This window comes from Ovis aries, chromosome 3 (assembly GCF_016772045.2).
Source record: "Ovis aries strain OAR_USU_Benz2616 breed Rambouillet chromosome 3, ARS-UI_Ramb_v3.0, whole genome shotgun sequence".
In the NCBI taxonomy this organism is placed as follows: domain Eukaryota; kingdom Metazoa; phylum Chordata; class Mammalia; order Artiodactyla; family Bovidae; genus Ovis; species Ovis aries.
The window spans coordinates 208,679,578-208,696,218 of record NC_056056.1 but is presented as its reverse complement, the minus strand read 5'-3'; the positions used below and the strand labels follow the sequence as shown (position 1 = coordinate 208,696,218).

At 38.8% G+C, this 16,641-nt stretch overlaps 1 protein-coding gene and 1 long non-coding RNA gene across 2 annotated transcripts in view; both read left to right on the top strand.

Annotated features, from left to right (window-relative positions):
* EP4C (EP4c protein) overlaps positions 1 to 16,641 on the top strand; it is a 57,880-nt gene that overhangs the window by 26,409 nt on the left and 14,830 nt on the right.
* On the top strand, positions 416 to 15,645 carry LOC132659494 (uncharacterized). Its single transcript, XR_009600015.1, has 3 exons — positions 416 to 945; positions 1,113 to 1,297; positions 15,535 to 15,645. It is a non-coding gene; the product is annotated as an uncharacterized LOC132659494 (long non-coding RNA).

The following is a 16,641-nucleotide window of genomic DNA, read 5'->3' as shown; positions in this document are numbered from 1 at the left end:
TAGAAACTGCCTACATTTTTGGTTCATAGCCCCTTCATCCAGTTTCAGATCAGCAATGCTGCCTGTCTTCAACCATTATCCAGAGTCACATCTCTCTCTCTAACCAGAGCTAAGAAAAGTATTCTACTTGTAAAGACAGTGGGTCTAAGGATGAGGCTCACATTGTTAATACAATATTCTAGCTTAAACTCACCATCCCACGGTCCTTACCTTAGTCACATTTGTAAATCCCTCTTGTCAGATATGGTAACAGATTCACAAGTTGCAGAGATTGGGATGTGGACATTCTGGGGTTAATTATTCTGCCAATCTCCCCAGTATCCACATCACATCCCTTTGACATACTCTTTGAAGATTTTGTCAGGAAGCAGGATTCAGCTTCCTCCCTCACTAGCACCCACGAAGTTTGGTCTTCCTCTCAATTCAAATCCACTACACCATCGTGGTAGAAATAGAAAGACAGACACAAATGGACAAAGTCAGTTAAAAGGGAGGTGGTGTCAGTCTTGTCATCTAGTGGGTATCTCTTGAACATCCAGAGATGACTGTTCACCATTTCTAGAAGAAAGGAAAACCTAGAATATCCAGCAAAGTTTTTACTGTGTCCTGTCTCCTCCCCTTTCAACCTTAGAGTTCCTGGCCCTCAGGATGGTGAGCGAGGACCAGCAGTGTGCTGGGTGGCTGGAAGTTTTCTACAACGGGACCTGGGGCAGTGTCTGCCGCAGCCCCACGGAAGACATCACTGTGTCCGTGATCTGCAGACAGCTTGGCTGTGGGGACAGTGGAACCCTCAACCCTCTGTTGGCCTCAGGGAAGGTTCTAGACCTCGGTGGGTGGATGAAATCCGCTGTCAGAAAACTGACACCTCTCTCTGGCAGTGTCCTTCTGACCCTTGGAATTACACTTCATGCTCTCCCAAGGAGGAAGCCTATATCTCGTGTGCAGGTGACTTACTGTCTGTTTCTGTGTGTCTGTCCCAACCCTGTAGGATGCAGTGAGATTTGGTATTTTAAAATCTAAGTGATATTTTAGTAATCTAAGTTTAATTTGGGTCCACAAAAATGACATTAAGTAAAAATGTTAGTCACTCAGTCGTGTCTGACCATTTGCAGCTCCGTGGACTGTATAGCCTGCCAAGTTCCTCTGTCCATGGAATTCTCCAGGCAAGAATACTGGAATGGGTTGCCATTCCCTTCTCCAAGGGATCATCCTGATATCAAAATCAGGTATCAAAATCAGTCTTCCACATTGCAGTCAGATTCTTTACCATTTGAGCCACCAGAGAAACCTAAATGAGGTAAGGATGGAACTAATCTAATTCATGTATTCTAACCTTGATTGTTAAAATTTTTGAGATGTAATTCTTGTAACATTGTACTAGTCCTAAGTGTACAACATAGTATTTATGTATTTGTACATATTGGTAAATAATCACCACAGGTATGGTAATATCCATCACAACATGTCATTACAATTGTTTTTCTTATGATGAAAACTTTAAGATGTATTTTCCTGCCTACTCTCAAGTATAAAATACAGGGTTAACTGTAGTCACCACACTGTACATTACATCCTCATGACAGTAATTTTAGGCCTGGAAGTTTGTATCTTTTGGTTACCTTCACCCATCCCATTTTGACCACATTGACCCTCTGGAAACCACCAAACTGCTCTTTGCATTCCTGAACTCATTCTTCTGTTTTGGAGTTGTTTTTTTTTTTTTTTTAATAATCCACATGTAAATAAGATTAAATGGTATTTTTCTTTCTCCATTTGATTTAGTTCATTTCGCACAATGCCCTCAAGTTCCATCCATGTTGCAAATGGCAAGATTTTCTTCTTTTTTATGGCTGGATATATGTACATAGCAAATTTTGTTTATCCATTCATCCATCAAAAAAGGCTGAACAATGTTTGGCTACTTTAAATAATTCTGCAATGAACATCGGGTTGCACATATCTTTTTAAGTTAGTGTTTTTATTTTCATCAGATAAATACCCCAAAGTGAAATTACTAACTCACATGGCAGTTTTATTTTTAGGTTTGAGTTTCTATTGAACAACCTTAATACTGTTTTCCATGGTGGCTGCACCAACTTATCTTTCCCCCAACTGTGCACAAGCTTTCTCTTCTCGCCACATTCTCAAAAATTCTCATTATTTCTTGTCTTTTTGATAAAAACAAATCTATGAGGTGATATCTCATTGTGGTTTTGATTTGCATTTTCCTGATGATTGCATATCTTTTCATGTACTTTTTAATGAAAAACTGTATGGTTTCTTTGAAAAAATGTCTATTCTGGTCCTCTGCCCATTTTTAAATGAGACTGTATTCTTTTGCTATTGAGGTGTATGAGTCCTTTATGTATTCCACATATTAACCCATATCAGAAATATATTTAACAAATATTTTCTCTACTATAGATTGTCTTTCCATTAAAAAATTTTTTTTTCCGCCACAATATCTTTGCCCTTTATTTATATATTTACCAACCTGCATGCCCTACTGGATCTTAGTTCCTCAAACAGATTTAATCTGGGCCATGGCAGTGAAAGCACTGAGTCCTGACTCCTGGACTGCCCTGTAAGTTCTTCATTTTGCTGATGGTGTCCTTTGTTGCACAGAAGTTTTTTAGTTTTATGTAGTCCCATTCAGTTAGTTTTGCTCTTGTTGCCTTTGCTTTTGGCATCAAATCCAAAAAGCCCCCACCAAAACTGTTGTCTATGACTTTTTCTTCCAGGATTTTTATGGCTGCAGGACTTATGATTAAGTCTTTGATCCATTTTGAATTAATTTCTGTGAATGGTATAAGAGAGTGGTCCAGTTTTATGTTTTGCATGTAGCTGTCCACTTTTCCCAGCACCATTTATTGAGGAGACTGTCCTTTCCGCATTGCATGTTCCTAGTTCCTCTGTCAAAAATGAATTAACTGTAGGTATTTGGGTTTATTTCTGGGCTCTCTATTCTATTCTGTTGATCTCTGCACACATTTTTATGCCAACACTATACTGTTTTGCTAGAGCTTTGAAATATAGTTTTAAATCAGGAAACATGGCACCTCCAATATTGTTTTTCTTTCTCAAGATTGCTTTGGCTATTCAAGGTCCTTTGTGGTTCCATACAAATTTTAGGATTATTTGTTCCATGTCTGTGAAAATTTCCTTTGGAATTTTGATAACAAAATCCACTATCTTTCATCAGTGTCTTAGAGTTTCAGGGTACAGGACTATCACCTCTTTGGTTACATTTGTTCCTAATAATTCATCATTTCTTTGTTCAACTGTAAATAGAATTGTTTTCTTAAATTTTCCTTATGGCAATTTGTTATTAGTGTATAGAAATGCAACTGATTTTTGTATATGAAGTTTGTATCTTGCAACTTCACTGAGGGTATTAGTTCTAACAGATTTTGGTGGGGGCTTTAGGGTTTTCTATATATAATATTATGAAATCTCCAAATAGCATCAGTTTTGTCTTTTCCTTTCAGATTTGTGTGTCCTTTTTTTTTTTTTCCTTGCCTGATTGTTTTGGCTAGGAATACCAAAACTATGTTGAATAAAAGTGGTGATTAATCATCTTTGTCTTGCATCTGATCTCAGAGAAAAAAATATTCAGCTTTTTACTGCTGAGTATGAGGCTAGCTGTGAGTTTGTCGTATGGTCTTTACTATGCTGAGGTATAATCCCTCTATCTACTTTATAGAGGTTTTTAATCAGAAATGGATGTTAATGTTTTCAAATGTTTTTTTTTATTTTGATTTTGTTTACTTGGTGTATCACATTGATTAATCTGTGAATATTGAACCATCCTTGCATCCTTTGGAACAAATCTCACTTGATCATCATGCATGATCCTTTGGATGCATTATTGAATTATGTTTTTTCATATTTTGTTGAGGATTTTTGTCCCTCTGTTTATCAGAGATATTTCCTGTCTGGTTTTGATATCAGAACAATGTTGGCCTCATAAAATGAGTCTGGCAGTGTTCCTTTCTTCTGCTTTTGGAAGAGGCCGAGAAGGTTCCACCACTTAATACCATTGCACTGGGAGCTGGGATTTCGACAGCAAGTGCTGAATGCAGTAAATAAATGTTGGGGGGTGACAGATGTTCAAACCAAAGTGCTTATTCCCTGCAACATTTCTCTCTCTCTCTCTACATACACAAACACACACACCCCATTCAGATACATCGTGAATGATATGCTGGGTGTTGCCTGAGAGAACGTGGTGATAGATATTTCACATGGCAGAGAGAATGTGGTGACAGATATTTCAAAACATATTCACCACTCTTTGCCTCTCTTGCCTCATCTCTTTGTCTTTTCCACTTGAAGGCTAAAGAATCATTAAACTATTAAATCTTTTATTGATGATAGTTTTTTTACAGTAAAGCACCAGGAAGTGGGAGGTGGTTAAGTCTCTGACCCTGAAAGTGAGTAAGCACCTCACAGAGATCTGGCCATCACTTTCTCAGAGGATCTCTGTATAGATTGGGTAGGAGGTTTGATAGGATGATGTGGAAAGAATACATTAATTCTGATATTTTTTAACAGGTACATTTTACACTTATGTATATTTCTTTCAGGCTTTTGTGCCTTTTTCTTGGTGTTTTGTTTGTAATTTCTGTTTCCTTTGATTACTTAGCCTTCTCAGTATATCTATTTGAGTCTATTGCAGTTTTACTCTCAGTTCAGTTTAGTCGCTCAGTCGTGTCTGACTCCTTGTGACCCCATGGACTGCAGCACACCAGGCCTCCCTGTCCATCACCAGCTCCCAGGGTTTGCTCAAACTCATGTCCATTGAGTCAGTGATGCCATTCAGTCAGCTCATCCTCTGTCGTCCCCTTATCCTCCCCCTTTCAATCTTTCCCAACATCAGGGTCTTTACCAATGAGTCAGTTCTTCACATCAGGTGACCAAAGTATTGGAGTTTTAGCTTCAGCATCAGTCCTTCCAATGAATATTCAGGACTGATTTCCTTTAGGATGAACTGGTTTGAACTGCTTGCAGTCCAAGGGACTCTCAAGAACCTTCTCCAACACTATAGTTCAAAAGCATCAATTCTTTGGTGCTCAGCTATCTTTATAGTCCAACTCTCACATCCATACATGACTACTGGAAAACCATAGCCTTGACTAGATGGACCTGAGTCGGCAAAGTAATGTCTCTGCTTTTTAATATGCTATCTAGGTTGGTCATAACTTTCCTTCCAAGGAGTAAGCATCTTTTAATTTCACTGCTGCAGTCACCATCTGCAGTGATTTTGGAGCCCCCAAAAATAAAGTCTGTCACTGTTTCCATTGTTTCCCCATTTATTTGCCATAAAGTGATGGGACCAGATGCCATGATCTTAGTTTTCTGAATGTTGAGCTTTAAGCCAACTTTTTCACTCGCCTCTTTCACTTTCATCAAGAGGCTCTTTTGTTCTTCTTCACTTTCTGCCATAAGTGTGGGGTCATCTGCATATCTGAGGTTATTGCTGTTTCTCCTGGCAATCTTGGTACCAGCTTGTGCTTCATCCAGCCCAGCATTTCTCATGATGTACTCTGCAGATAAGTGAAATAATCAGGGTGACAATATAAAGCCTTGATGTATTTCTTTCCCTATTAGGAACTAGTCTGTTGTTCCATGTCCAGTTCTAACTGTGGCTTCCTGACCTGCATATAGGTTTCTCAAGAGGCAGGTCAGGTGGTCTGGTATTCCGATCTCTTGAAGAATTTTCCACAGTTTATTGTGATCCACACAGTCAAAGGCTTTGGTATAGTCAATAAAACAGAAACAGATGTGTTTCTGGAAGTCTCTTGCTTTTTCAATGATCCAGCAGATGTTGGCAATTTGATCTCTGGTTCCTCTGCCTTTTCTAAAACCAGCTTGAACATCTGGAAGTTCACAGTTCATGTTGAAGTTCATGTTCATTGTCGAAGCTTAGCTTGGAGAACTTTCAGCATTACTTTGCTAGTGTGTGAGATGAGTGCAACTGTGTGGTAGTTTAAACATTTTTAGACATTGCCTTTCTTTGGGATTGGAATGAAAACTGACTCTTTCCAGTCCTGTCACCACTGCTGAGTTTTCCAAATTTGCTGGCATATTGAGTGTAGCACTTTCACAGTATTATCTTTTAGGATTTGAAATAGCTCAACTGGAATTCCATCACTTCCTCTAGCTTTGTTCGTAGTATGCTTTCTAAGGCCCACTTGACTTCGCATTCCAGGATGTCTGACTCTAGGTGAGTGATCATACCATCGTGATTATCTGGGTCATGAAGATCTTTTTTGTAAAGTTCTTCTGTGTATTCTTGCCATCTCTTCTTAATACCTTCTACTTCTGTTAGGTCCATACCATTTCTGTCCTTTACTGAGCCCATCTTTGCATGAAATATTCCCTTTATCTCTAATTTTCTTGAAGAGATCTCTAGTCTTTTCCATTCTATTGGTTTCCTCTATTTCTTTGCACTGATCACTGAGGAAGGCTTTCTTATCTTTCCTTGCTATTCTCTCCCTTCAGGGAGCTTCCATAAGGCTCTTTTCCTCCTCCATCACAGGGCAGACAAACTGAAAACCACAATTATAGAAAACTGACCAATCTGATCATATGGACCACGCCTTGCCTAACTCAGTGAAACTATGAGCCATGCCAATATGGCCACCCAAGATGGACAGGTCATGGCGGAGAATCCTGACAAAATGGGGTTCACTGGAGAAGGGAATGGTAAACCACTTCAGTATTCCTGCCTTGAGAACCCCATGAACAGTATGAAAAGGCAAAAAGATCGGACACTGAAAGATGAACTCCCCAATTTGGTAGGTGCCCAAATTGCTACTGGAGATCAGTGGAGCAATAACTCCAGAAAGAATGAAGAGATGGAGTCAAAGCAAAGACAACACTCAGCTGTGGATGTGACTGGGGATAGAAGCAAAGTCCAATGCTGTAAAGAGCAATATTGCGTAGGAACCTGGAATGTTAGGTCCATAAATCAAAGCAAATTGCAAGTGGTCAAACAGGAGATGACAAAAGTGAACGTAGACATTTTAGGAATCAGCGAACTAAAATGGACAGGAATGGATGAATTTAACTCAAATGACCATTATATCTACTACTGTGGGCAAGAATCCCTTAGAAGAAATGAAGTAGCCATCATAGCAAACAAAAGAGTCCCAAATGCAGTACTTGGATGCAATCTCAAAAATCACAGAATGATCTCTGTTCATTTCCAAGGCAAACCATTCAATATCACAGTATTCCAAGTCTATGCAATGACAACCCACTCCAGTACTCTTGTCTGGAAAATCCCATGGATGGAGGAGCCTGGTAGGCTGCAGTCCATGGGGTAGCTGGGAGTTGGAGACGACTGAGCGACTTCACTTTCACTTTTCACTTTCATGCATTGGAGAAGGAAATGGCAACCCACTCCAGTATTCTTGCCTGGAGAATCCCAGGGACAGGGAGCCTGGTGGGCTGCCGTCTATGGCTTCACACAGAGTCGGACATGACTGAAGCAACTTAACAGAAGTAGCAGCATGCCCAGTAATGCTGAAGAAGCTGAAGTTGAAGCTATGAAGCTTCTATGAAAGCTTCTATGAAGATGTACAAGACCTTCTAGAACTAACACCCCAGATGTCCCTTTCATTATAGGGGACTGGAGTGCAAAAGTAGGAAGTCAAGAAACACCTGGAGTAACAGGCAAATTTGGCCTTGGAGTAAGAAATGAAGGCAGGGCAAAGGCTAACAGAATTTTGCCAAGAGAATGCACTGGTCATACTAAACACCCTCTTCCAGCAAAGAGAGGACTCTACACATGGACATCACCAGATGGTCAACACCGAAATCAGATTGATTATATATTATTTGCAGCCAAAGATGGAGGAGCTCTATACGGTCAGCAAAAACAAGACCAGGAGCTGACTGTGGCTCAGATTATGAACTTATTGCCAAATTCAGACTTAAATTGAAGAAAGTAGGAAAACCACTAGACCATTCAGGTATGACCTAAATCAAATTCCTTACAATTATACAGTGGAAGTGACAAATAGATTTAAGGGACTAGATCTGATAGACAGAGTCCCTGATGAACTATGGACGGAGGTTCATGACATTGTACAGGAGACAGGGAGCAAGACCATCCCCAAGAAAAACAAAAGCAAAAAAGCAAAAGGCTGTTGAGGAGACCTTACAAATAGTTGTGAAAAGAAGAGAAGCGAAAAGCAAACGAGAAAAGGAAAGGTATACCCATTTGAATTCAGAGTTCCAAAGAATAGCAAGGAGGGTTTTGCTTTGCTCAGTAGCTATTTGTCTTTTTCTGAAGTCTACTTGGTAAATCTGTATATTCCCTTAAAGAGTTTCTTCTTACCACAGAAAGATTCTCTTGTGCATATGTTATATTGAATAATAGATGAGAGTAGTTTAGAGTCTATTTAACAATTTTCCGTTAAAACCCATGTTGATGTATGGCAAAACCAATACAATATTGTAAAGTAATTAGCCTCCAATTAAAATAAATAAATTTATATTAAAAATTATGCAAGTTAAATTGTAAATATAAATTTATTCTGTGTTTATGGACTGTTTTTCTTTAATATACCTTATTTTCATAAACAATTATCATTAATTTAATTTTGCTTCACTATTTTGTTGATTAGCATTGATTTAAAGAAAATATATTTCACTGCACTGTATTCATCTGCTCATTTATTTAATAAATATTTAACAAGCTCTTATCACGGTATTTAGAAAATGTTCTCCATCCATACTTGTTGAATGAGTGCATACAATGTGCAAGCACTGTCCTGATAGAAGAAACACAGGGTAATTAAAGTATGCAAGGTCTTTCCTTCATTCAGGGGTGCGTTAGTGTGTGTGTGTACCCTTATAGACAGCTGTGTTTGTATTCGTTATTGAATGTGCAGAGTGATTGATAAGTAAATATTTATAGGTGTTTCAGATATCTTTCTCTATCTTTAATTTTTTCTCTAGAATATTTTACAACTTTTCTTATTTATTTTTAGGAACTCTATAAACTAACATCATTTGCCCCTTTTCTTACATTATTTGGAAATATTTCCCCATCTCTTGTGTATGATTTTGTGTATGTAGGTTTGTATATGTGTATGGGAGGCTATGTGATGAAATTTATAGCGTCTTAGTTTTTTGACTATGCCTTTAATGCAATGTTCAAATGCCATTCTTCATCTCAAACTAACTTTTAATCAAGTTTATTTTCTACAAATGATTTTATAATTCCACTAAATAATATTTAAAACCTTACTGCATATAAATTTATTTTACTGTGTCTGATGGTGTAATATTGTCATCAGTTAGGAATTACATTTTAGATATGTGGTATTTTTACTTATAATTTCAAATAAAAATATATTATTTCATGATCTCATGGATATGACACCAAAAAAATAGATAAAAATAGAAAAGTGAGAATATCCCAGATGGCTCAGTTGTAAAGAGTTCACCTGGCAGTGGAGGAGACACAGAAGACATAGATTCAACCCCTGGGTCAGGAAGATCCCCTGGAGAAGGAAATGGCAACTCACTCCAGTATTCTTGCCTGGGAAATGTCATGGACAGAGGAGCCTGGCAGGCTATACTCCATGAGGTCACAATGAGTTGGACACGACTGAATGACCGAACACCAGCATGACAGTAAAAGAAACAACAGTAGAGTGAAAAGGCACCTTACAGCAAGTCATATAAGGGATTAATTTCCAAAATAAACAAGAATCCTACAGCTCAAGAGGAAAACAAAAGCAACAGCAACAAAAGCTCTAATAAACTGACTTAAAAAATTGGTCAGGGACTAGCCATTTCTCCAAAGAAGACATATGGATAGCTAAGAGGTATATGAAAATATACTGACATCTCTAATCATCAGAGAAATGTAAATGAAAACCGCAATGAGATGTCATCTGACACCTGTCAAAATGGCTATAATTTTAAAAAAGACAAGTGTTGGCAAGGTTGTGGAGAAACTGGAACTCTTCTGGATATTTATCCACATTAAATGTGTATATTGCATCTCAAAACTATGACCAAAATATCTGTATAATTTACAGTGATTTGCCTTTTCATTTTGGTGTTGTTGAGTTTTTCTCTCTGCTCTTGATTAGTATTGCTCGGTGCTGATCAATTTTCAGTGAGCCATGTTTGAACAGCTTTCCTCTATTATCTTTGTCTTATGCTTACTTTCTTTATTAGAATAATTTTATTTTTCTTTATTAACTCCAATCTTGTACATCCTTTAGGCTTTACTTCTCCTAGCTTCTTAAATGAAAGCTTACATTTTTTCATTTTCCGTCTTTCCTCTTTTCTAAATCTAGGGTATAAATTTCCCTTAGACACTACTTTAGTTGCATTGGAAGAATTTAGTTACAGAATACCTTTGTTACCATTATTTCACAATATTTTCAAGTTTGAAAGTTATTTCCAGACCCAGGAATTCTTTGGAAGAATATTTCTTAATTTTCTCAGTAGGGATGGCTAAGTATATTTTCTTATTAATACTTAACTTAATTTCACTCTGGTCAAAGTAAATACTCTGTATAAATTCAATTCTCTGAAGGTTTTGTTCTATCATGGGATCATCAAAACATCTACTTCTGCTTTATTGACTATGCCAAACCTTTGACTATGTGGATTACAACAAACTGTGGAAAATTCTTCAAGAGATGGGAACACCAGACCACCTGACCTACCTCTTGAGAAATCTGTATGCAGGTCAGGAAACAGTAGTTAGAACTGACATGAAACAACAGACTGGTTCCAAATAGGGAAAGGAGTATGTCAAGGCTGTATATTGTCACCTGCTTATTTAACTTATATGCAGAGTACATCATGGGAAATTCTGGGTTGAATGAAGCACAAGCTGGAATCAAGATTGCTGGGAGAAATATCAATAACCTCAGATATGCAGATGACACTACCCTTATGGCAGAAAGTGAAGAACTAAAGAGCCTCTTGATGAAAGTGAAGGAGGAGAGTGAAAAAGCTCAACATTCAGAAAACTAAGATCATGACATCCGGTCCCATCACTTCATGGCAAATAGATGGGGAAACAGTGGAAACAGTGACAGACTTTAGTTTCGGGAGCTCCAAAATCACTGCAGATAGTGACTGTAGCCATGAAATTAAAAGACGCTTACTCCTTGGAAGAAAAGCTATGAACAACCTAGACAGCATATTAAAAAGCAGAGACATTACTTTGCCTACAAAGGTCCATCTAGTCAAGGTTATGGTTTTTCCAGTAGTTATGTATGGATGTGAGTTGGATTATAAAGAAAGCTGAGCACCAAAGAATTGATGCTTTTGAACTATGGTGTTGGAGAAGACTCTTGAGAGTCCCTTGGACAGCAAGGAGATCCAACCAGTCCATTCTAAAGGAAAACGCTTTTCCCTGTCCTTCAACTTGCGTACACACGTGCGCATCCACACTGGGGAGAAACCTTTGTGTGTCCTTTTGTAGGCTGTCGCAGAAAATTTATTCAGTCGAATAACATGAAAGCCCACCTCTTGACTCATGCAAAGGCCAATATGAGTCTGTGAGAAAAGATTAAAAAATAATCATTAAACAGGAGGAGCATATATTAACTAAAGAGTTACTGGGAACAAATATGCCTCATTGATAATTGGTTCAGGAAACAATTTTAAAATCAATATTGCAACCCTCAAGCCATTTTTTATTTTTTATGTTACTAAGATGCTCCTCTAGTCTGAGGTATTATTTTAGAACTTTGTGTAGAATTACAGCGTGCTTCTAACAGTAAGGTCAGTAATGAACTTACTTAAAAGCATAATCCTTAATACCTTAACAAATTGGATTTTTGGATATGAGACTTAATATCTCATACTATAAATAAGAAATTGACTTACTTTTTCACTTTGTAGTTTTCAATCATTTAGCTTTTTCCTTTTAGGAGTATACTTCTTAATACAAGTGATAATTCTAGAGAATGAAAATATTGCAATAGATTTTCAATAAATTAATGCATAGTTGAAGTTAAGCATATTGTTTAATCATCTTATTTTTATGATTGTATCAAACCATGTTAATCATAGTAAATAGTTAGCTGATGATGTCAATCCATTTGAACCCATTTTAGATATTTTTAAATAAAAGGAAATAAACCCCCCCCAAAAATAAAGGAAATCAGTCCTGAATATTCATTGGAAGGACTGATGCTGAAGCTGAAATTCCAATACTTTGGCCACCTGATGTGAAGAACTAACTCATTTGAAAAGACTCTGATGCTGGGAAAGGTTGAATTTGGGAGGAGAAGGGAACAACAGAGGATGAAATGGTTGGATGGCATCACTGACTCGATGGACATGAGTTTGAGTAAATTCTGGGAGTTGGTGGTGGACAGGGAGGCCTGGCATGCTGCAGTCCATGGAGCTGTAGAGTCAGACACGACTGAGCGACGGAACTGAGCCGAACTGATGATCATTTAAAAATGGAAGTTTCCAGTGAATTAACAATAATGTAAATAACAAATTCTTTCATTGTTGGCGTATTGCTCTATATATGTTATTTGGCTAACTGTGTTGTTTACATCTGCTATATTCTTCATTCTTTTTTGCATACTTGGTCTGCATGCTATTGAAAAATGGATGTTAAAGTCCCCCCATTTTGATTACGATTTTGTCTACTTCTGTTCTTTGTTCTGTCAAGTATTATTCTATATTTCAAAGCAATGTTTTGACATTTTCTTGGATTTTAATATCTATAATATCTTCATTAAGGGTGTACCCTGTTATAATCATAAAAATACCCTCTTTAACTCAATTAGCACATCTTGCTTTGAAGTCTACTTTCTGTGACATTTATACAGCTATTCCAGTTTTCTTACAATTAGGATTCACAAAGTATGTACATTTTTTCCATCATTTTACTTTCAACCTTTCTTCACCCTCATATATAAGCTGAATATCTTCATGGTGGCATTTACATGGATTTTGTGGTTTCATCAAGATGGGCTTTAATTTGAAGTATCTAATCAATTTACTGCAACTGCAATTACTGGTATTTGGGGGCTCGTATCTATCATTTCCTTTTAATTGACCCATGTGCTTTATGTTCTTTTTTCCTCTCTTTCCCCCCTTCTTTTGTATTAAACAGATCTGTTATTATTCCAAATTTTCCTTTTTCCTTTGATTTTCAGCAGCTTTACTAGGTGTGGGAGTTTTCATGCCCATCCATCCATTTTTAAAAAATTCTCAGTTATTGTATCTTCAAGTGTTACTTCTGCTGCTCTGTCTCTCTGTCTGAGCTTCTCTTCTCCTCCTGTAACTCCTCCTTCTTCTCATCTCTCATCTCTAGGACTCCTCTAAGTCAGTAGTTCTGTGTAGTGTTCTATCTAAAATTCTTCTAAACTTATTAATTCAACTCTCTAGACATTTTATTTTCGGTTGGTAACTGTTCCTTGACTTTTTATAGTTATAATTCGTTGTTAATGTTTTTCATCTTTTCACCCATTTATTCTCTCATTTCCTCTTTTTTCCTCAATATATTGATCATGGTTAAAATCTGTATCTGCTAACTCCAGCACCTCTATCACGTGAGTCTCTGCCTTCTCTTATTTTCTTTTTTCCACTTTGTTAACATGCCATGTCATCCCATGCCTTTGGCATTGAAAAAATGATCCTCCAGATACATTTTATAACCCTTGAGAGGATTCATATTCTGTTTTGTTAAGCAAGTAGAAGGGTCGAAGATTACTCAAATATATAAATACAACTGAGAACTGAGCTGTAACAAGTCTAGGTCGAGGTTTTGTTAGCACTCAATCCTCCTCTTACCTCTCTGTCCATGTTGGGCCTTCAGAGATTTCGCTTGAGAACTGGGATACTCTGGTAGCTCAGCGCCCAAGAGAGGGCAGGAGTCGCCGCTCTGCTCTCCCAGACTGTTGGCATGGATCTCTGGCTCCCTGCCAGCTTCATGGCTGTGTAATGAGCACACATTCGAGGGAAGAGTCTGCTGTGTGAGAGAGGCTTTCAGGTCTCCAGATCTGTCTCACCACCAGGTAACCCCAAATTATGCTAGCTTCTCTGTCCAAATAGGAGTCCTCTGTTGCTCTGAGCCCGGATTCTGAGCCATTAACCCAGGCACCAAATTGGGAAATTCCTCCAGAGAAAAGAAGCTGGCTAACATTGAAACATACTACATGATCTCCACTCTTTAGAATTTTAGCATATTTAGTCCATGTTGTGTCCACAAATGTCTGATACCCTTCAGTTCAGTTCAGTCGCTCAGTTGTATCTGACTCTTTGTGACCGCATGAATTGCAGCACGCCAGGCCTCCCTGTCCATCACCAACTTCCAGAGTTCACTCAGACTCACATCCATCGAGTCGGTGATGCCATCCAGACATCTCATCCTCTCTCGTCCCCTTCTCCTCCTGCCCCAATCCCTCCCAGCATCAGAGTCTTTTCCAATGATACTTTTACTTAAAGAAAATTTCCGGCATTTGAAGTTGTGTCTAACAACACCATTGGCCTGCTTTCTCTTCCATTCTTCATGGAAATACAGAATTTGAGGTTTTATTCTCTACTTTATCACTTACTTAAACTACAACAGTGATAGACATCATTTAACCTTTCTTTCCATGACTGATTATGTATCAAAGGAGGGAATAATGCAGTGTGTCTGTCAATATTGCTTGTTCAAAGGCTTTCAAAGCAGGAAAGTAACATATTTTTCCTCTGTGAGTTAGAAATACATATTTTCCTTAGAGAACAAACAACTCCAAATTTTAGATAATAGCAATTCCTGACACAAAGTCCAAGGAGAGATTATGTTCATTTGGGAGAAGAAGCTACATTCTGTGATTCCCAGTAGAGTCTGGCCAATGTCATTCAATGTCTTCTGACATCATCTCTCATGCAGGGTTGTTTAATCTGTTTAATCTACTCAAAGAGATTATATTTTTTGAAACTAAGTATCCAGATCTGGAGTTTGAAGCTTAGAATCATAAGTGGACTATTCTGGAGTAAACCATGGCATCTCACAGACCATTTGTTTTTCAGTTCTCATGACTATACCAAGGAGAACGATTTTAATGATAGAGGGTTCATGGCTGCTCCCCGAGGCTTCTTATGAGGCCACTGCCTGACTCTAAAGTCAATGACCAAGACTGTGTAGCTTAGAAAGAATACATCCAGCTACCAGCCTAATCCTGAGACTCTGAACTCATTTAACCGCTCAGGGTAGAGAGACCAACATTTCCTGTAAATCTTTCTCAGATTCTGTGCAGAGCTCTACAAATCAGAATGTTAACTCTGATGGGACCTTGTAACACCATCTGTCTCAGACTATTTAGTAAAGTAATATTTCCTGTTTTTGTCCATTTTCATCCTTGTTATGCTCTTATCACTTCTATAAGAAACCAGATCCGAATGTTCCACAGGGCAATGACTCTGAAGCATCAGCTTCTGAGGAGAGCGCCTTCAACTGCTTGGGTGAGGGTCCCACAGGACAGAAGATCTTTCTCATCTGCTGGTCAGCAACCCATTGTCCCATTTCTCTCTCCTCAGACAGCAGACAGCTCCGCCTGGTGGATGGGGCCGGGCCCTGCGCCGGGAGACTGGAGATCCTTGACCAGGGCTCCTGGGGCACCATCTGTGAAGACGGCTGGGACTTGGAAGATGCCCGTGTGGTGTGCAGGCAGCTGGGCTGTGGAGAAGCCCTCAGTGCCATGGAGTCTGGTCCCTTTGGGGCGGGATCAGGACCCATCTGGCTGGACCACGTGTATTGTGGAAGAATGGAGTCCCACGTGTGGCAGTGCCCTTCCCGGGGCTGGGGCGACACAACTGCGGTCATGACGAGGATGCAGGAGTTATCTGCTCAGGTATGATCAGTGAATTGCCCACGGACTGAAAGGACAGAAAGCTCCAAGGAAGCTGGTGTCTGATCACCAGGGCAATAGATGTGTAAGCTAGAGATGTCTGAGATATCCTCCTTGAAGTCATAAAGTATCTCTGTGTGATCAGTTCAGTTCAGTCGCTCAGTGGTGTCCGACTCTTTGCTACCCCATGGACTGCAGCATGCCAGGCTTCCCTCTCCATCACCAACTGCCAAAGCTTACTCAAACTCATGTCTACTGAGTCGGTGATGCCATCCAACCATCTCATCCTCTGTCTTCCCCTTCTTCTCCTGCCTTCAATCTTTCCTAAAATCAGGGTCTTTTCAAAGGAGCCAGTTCTTCGCATCAGGTGGCCAAAGTATTGGAGTTTCAGCTTCAGCATCAGTCCTTCCAATGAATATTCAGAACTGATTTCCTGATGGGCTTCATTTATTGCTACTTTCCTCTTACAAGTCTCTGCTATTTCTTCTCCAGTGATCTTGCCTGATACAGCTTAATCTATATCCCAATAAAAATTGATACTCATTTTTATATTATTTACTTTTGGAAGAGTGAAACATTTGCAAATCACCACATGCACCTGGTTTGCACAGTGAGCCCATGAGAGGAAAGGGCTAGAATGAGGATGTACCTTCCAGGATGGAGTCCTTTCTGCACATATGGTGTGAGACACTTTTTTGTGCTAGGTTAGTAGGAGTGGAGGCACAGGAGACATCATCAAACAAATCAGAGAGGAACTTATGGATTTGTGCCAAATTGCAAGTCCCCTTTGAAAATT